Here is a 5,754-nt window from a genome sequence, read left to right as displayed (position 1 = left end):
AGAAAGAGAAAGAGAAAGAGAAAGAGAAAGAGAAAGAGAAAGAGAAAGCAGGAGAGGACAGGAAAGGACTGTGATAGCTTCATTCCAGTAGATAGCTCAGCTCTACCACACCTCTGTCTCACTCCCCCTCCTCAACAGAACAGGACAGGGGGGAAAAAGGATGACAAAAAGGTCATGGGTAAACAATAGACAGGAAGATCACTCCCCAGTTACTTTTGTGACCAAAACAGAACCAGTGTAAGAGAGATTTGTGTAATTTATTGCCTATCACTATTAGACTAGAACAGTGAGAAACTAAAAGCAAAGTAAAAACACCTTCCCCCCATCCACCCTCTTCTACCACCTCCCCCCAAGCAGTGCAGGGGTATGAGGAATGGGGTCTGTGGTCAGTTCCTGACGCTTCGTCTCGGCCGCTCCTTCATGGTGACTCTCTGCCCCTGCCCCACGTGGGGTCCCTCCCATGGGATGCTTCCCGAACTGATCCTATCAGGGCTGCCCACAGGCAGCAGCCCTTCAAGAACTGCTCCCACATGGCTCCGTACCATGGGGTCCATCCCCCCAGGAGCAAACTGCTCCAGCACGGGTCCCCCACGGGCGGCAGCTCCCCCCAGACCCCCTGCTCCTGCGTGGGCTCCTCTCCACGGGCTGCAGCTCCGGCCCGGGGCCTGCTCCTGCGGGGGCTCTCCATGGGCCGCAGCCTCCTCCAGGCCACCTCCACCTGCTCCACCGGGGGCTCCTCCACGGGCTGCAGCGTGGAGATCTGCTCCGTGTGGGACCCGTGGGCTGCAGGGGGACAGCCTGCTCCACCAGGGGCCGGGGGAACTGCTGCTGCAGTGCATGGAGCACCTCCTGCCCTCCTTTTGCACTGACCTTGGGGTCTGCAGGGCTGTTTCCCTCTTCTCTCTCCCAGCTGCTGTTGTGCAGCCGTTTTTTTTCCCTTTCTTTAATCCGCTTTCCCAGAGGCACAACCAGCTTCACTTATGACTTGTCTCTGGCCAGCGGTGGGTTTCTTTTGGAGCCTCTGCTACCAGAACCTTGCCATGTAAACCCGATAACTGTGCACGATATGACATAACCTTGTGGATGAATCAGAAAAAATGCTGTATGAGAGGAACTTTGGAGTTAGAAGCAGTCATGCTTCTCTAATCACTCAAAATCATTTCCTTGCATTCAGTGCTGCTATTGACCTGCGGTATATAACAGGTTATTTTTGTTGTTACCATATAGGTAGAAAAAAAAAATAAGCTTCTTTCCTCATTTAGCTTCAGTTTAAAGGTTATTGCCTGCCAGTAAGTCTTCTTAGTTTGCTGTATGATTATAAACACAAAAGAGCTTTGGATGACACACACTGAAAGGGTATATCTGGCTGTCATGTTTTCAGCCCTGATAATATGAAGTGCTTCCTGCATCAGCTCCAAGGCTCACTACTCTTTGTTATTTTCATAAAGAGGTTTGCCTGAACCAGTGATCTTTTGTCTCCCTCCAAATCCACTTCCTGAAGAAGAATAATACCCTGAAAAACAGATCTCTTTTCCTAGTAGGTTTTCCCAAACATCAATGCATGCATTTCAGCCCCGTAAAACATTCTTCACAATCTTCCTCTCTGCTTCAAAATGAGTCTCCCTGATAGCACTGGAACATCCCACTCATCTACAGGATCTTGGAACCTGCACAGGGCTGCTCTTGCTAATGAGGAGCTGCAGTGGAAATGCAGGCGATAGAGAAACTTGGGGTAAAGCAAATGTCCAGGTGACTGTATAAGCAATAGGACACCTCATGAAACAGAGAGGCTTCTACCAATCATTTATCCCTGACTGCTTCACCAGTTACAGTTGCCTGAAAAGACCTAGTTTTGTAGTAGATACTAGACACTAGTAGCCCGAGGGCAATTCTTAAATAATACTGAGTGGGATGAAATCAGTGTGATTCATGCAATACAGCCTTAGGTTGGATGCCAACAACCCAGGGAGTCATCCTTCGGTAAACAGCAGAAAGGAACTATCTCATTTCATTGAAGGCTAAGATAGGTTAGAAGAATTGCTCCTTTTATGTGTCACCTTTTCTAAAAGGACTATGAGAGGAGGGCCAAGGAGAATCTCCATCCTTTACTGGATGCAGGGAGGAACATGACTACTAAAGGTAGGGAAAAGGCTGAGGTTCTTAATGCCTGCTTTACATCTGTCTTTAATAGTCAGACCACTTATACTGAGGGTACTCAGCCTCCTGACCTGTAAGGCTGGGACAGAGAGCAGAAGAAACTGCTCACAGTTCATGTGGTAACAGTTAAGAGACCTGCTGTTCCACCTGGACTGTCACAAGTCCATGGGGCTCAAGGATGCTGAGGGAGTTGGTGAATGTGATTGCTGGGCTGCTTACCATCTTCTATCAGTGGTCACGGTCATCTGCAGAGGTCCAATATGACTGGAGGCTTGCTAATGTGATCCTCATTTATAGGAAGGGTCATAAGGAGGACCTGGGGAATTACAGGCTTGTCAGCCTGACGTCGGTGCCAGGAAGATGATGGATCAGGTCATCTTGAATGCAATTTCACAGCACATGCAGGACAACCAGGGAATCAGGCCCAGTCAGCATGGGTTCATGAAAGGCAAGTCCTGCCTGACCAACCTCATCTACTTCTATGACTGGGTGACCCACCTGGTGGATGGGGGAAAGCCTGTTGATGTAGTCTGCCTCGATTTTAGCAAGGCCTTTGACACATTATTCTCCTGGAGAAACTGGCAGCCCTTGGCTTGCACAGGTACACTTTTAGCTGGGTTAAAAACTGGCTGGATGGCTGGGCCCAGAGAGTGGTGGTGAATGGAGTGAAATCACCAATGGTGTCACCAGAGGTGTTCCCTAGGGGTCAGTGTTGGGCCCATCCTCTTTAATATCTTTATTGGTGATTTGGCTGAGGGAAGTGAGTGCACCCTCAGTAAGTTTGCAGATGACACCAAGTTGGGGGGAAGTGTTGATAAGCTGGAGGGTAGGAAGGCTCTGCAGAGGGTCCTGGACAGATTGGGTGGATGGGCAGAGGCCAGCAGGATGGGGTTCAACATGGCTAAGTGCTGGGTCCTGCACTTTGGCCACAGCAACCCCATGCAATGCTACAGGCTTGGGGCAGAGTGGCTCAGAAGATGTTCAGAGGAAAAGGACCAGGGGGAGTTGGTCAATGCTCACCTGGACATGAGCTGGCAGTGTGTCCAGGTGACCAACAAGGCCAATGGCATCCTGGCTTGTATCAGGAATAGTGTAGCCAGCAGGACCAGGGAGGTGATTTTCCTCTGCACTCAGCTCTGATGAGGCCACACCTCGAGTACTGTGTTCAGTTTTGGGCCCCTCAGTACAAGAAAGACATCAAGGCCCTGGAGCATGTCCAGAGAAGGGCTACGAAGCTGGTGAAGGGTCTGGAACACAAGTCCTGTGAGGAGCGGCTGAGGGAACTGGGGTTGTTTAGTCTGGGGAAGAGGATGCTCAGTGGAGACCTTATTGCTCTGTACAACTACCTGAAAGGAAGTTGTGGGGAGCTGGGGGTTAGCCTCTTCTCACAGAAAACTAGCAATAGGACTAGAGGGAATGGGCTCGAGTTGCGCCAGGGGAGGTTCAGGCTGGAAACGAGGAGACGTTTCTTCTCAGAAAGAGTAGTCAGGCATTGGAACGGGTTGCCCGGGGAAGTGATGGAGTCACCGTCCCTGGGGGTGTTTAAGGGAAGGCTGGATGTGGTACTTAGGGACATTGTCTAGTGGGTGGCATTGATAGTAGGGTGATGGTTGGACCAGATGATATTGGAGGTCTTTTCCAACCTTAACGATTCTATGATTCTATGAATCTAGAGAACTAGATCTCATGTAAAAACACACTTAGCAAAAATCTGGAATTGCTGAGATGAATCCAGCAACAAGAAAGAACCTTTTGCTGAAAGGTTCCAGGTAAAGTTAACAGAAATGATGTGGCAGAAACTTATCCTGAAAATACATCGTTCTAGGAGATGTCAGAGCAGTAGGAGCAAACATTTTCGCACCATTAATGTCCTGTCTAAAACATTGTGTACCTTAAAAAACACCACTGCAAACAAAAAAGGACAAACGGAAACTCTTATACTGGTGTGTCCGTATTTTAAACTAGTATGTGTGCCTAAGTAATCCCTACAGAAAGGCCAGGCAAATGGAAAGTTTCCTGACTTACATTTGTTGTGGTTTAACCCCACTGGCAGCTAAGCACCACACAGCCGTTTGCTCACCCTCCCCCCCTCCCTCTCTGGGATGGAGGAGGGAATCAGGAAAAAAATGAAAGCCTGTGGGTTGAGATAAAGACAGTTTATTAGGACAGAAAAGAAAGGAAAATAATAATAATAATAATGATAATAATAATACTAATAGTAATGTGTACAAAACAAGGGATGCACAATGCAATTGCTCATCACCCACTGACCAATGCCCAGCCTATCCCCGAGCATCCGGCCCCCCCACCCCGGCCAGCCACCCCTATATATTGTTTAGCATGACGCCAGATGGTATGGAATACCCCTTTGGCCAGTTTGGGTCAGCTGTCCTGGGTCTGTCCCCTCCCAGCTCCTGCTGCACCCCCAGCCTGCTCGCTGGCAGGACAGAGCAAGAAGCTGAAAAGTCCTTGGCCTGGTGTAAACACTGCTCTGCAACAATTAAAACATCAGCATGTTATCAGCACTCTTCTCATCCTAATCCAAAACATAGCACCCTACCAGCTACTAGGAGGAAAATTAACTCTATCCTAGCTGAAACCAGAACAACATTCCAGAGACTTCAGAAAATGTCTTGGCTACACCTTTATATTGAACTCATATTTTCATTTTTCCTTTGAGTAAAAGTATTGAGAGCTGTTTAAATGACATGAACATTAATGATTATGTTGGGGGAGAGCGATTGTCCTTCATGTATTCCCACTTCCACCATGCTTAAAGACAGCTCAAAGGTCCTTTATTTTTGTTTGTGACGCAGTGTCCTGTTTGGCCTTGGAGAAATGCAGAACAAGGAGTAATGGCTACAGCCTGTAGCAATTTCAAACCAGAAGGAAGTCACACATTTCTAATAATGAGGGTGATTAATGATTTTGCCAAAACACAAGTTGTTTCAGTTAGATGTAAATTAATGGGCTGAATGCATAAGTAACTAGATGGAATTTAAAACTGTGTAATGTACAGGAGGTGAGGTGAGATGAGATGATCTGGTGGTTCCATCTGTGTTTCTTCAGAGACATAAAGCTAACAATTGGGGCATGACTTCTGAGATAATTTTGTGCTTCTTTGCTTGAACTCCTTTCTTCTCCGTCCATGGTGTCTTGCAAAATAACATCTCCCACTTTTTGCAATAAAGGATTCCTCATGTGATTCTTCTCCCAAGGCATCACAACACTTGGAAGTGGGTGACATTTATTTTCCTTGCCTTCCTTCAAGGATCACACCACATGCCAGCCAGCACTAACCAATGATCCTGCCAAACTGCCTGTTACCACTTGTTGGCTTTCATAACACTGAACCAGATGTTCTAGCAGCAATGTATTGTCTCGCAGCATGCATCATTTTCTGAGACACTTAGCCAAGAAAGTTTAGGACATAAGTAGGTAGAAACCTACTGGCTGCTCCCCATTACTCTGTGATGTTTCATTAATTCCACAAAGATGACTGAGATCCTTGTGCCATGCAATGTTTAAAGCTTGCATTATTTTCAGGTCTAAGTGACCGAAAATTCAGGTGCCAGGAGTCAATTTCCAGCAAAAGAA

The sequence above is a fragment of the Anser brachyrhynchus genome (assembly GCF_964034855.1).
Source record: "Anser brachyrhynchus genome assembly, chromosome: Z".
Taxonomy (NCBI): Eukaryota; Metazoa; Chordata; class Aves; order Anseriformes; family Anatidae; genus Anser; species Anser brachyrhynchus.
Note: the sequence above shows the minus strand (reverse complement) of the source record.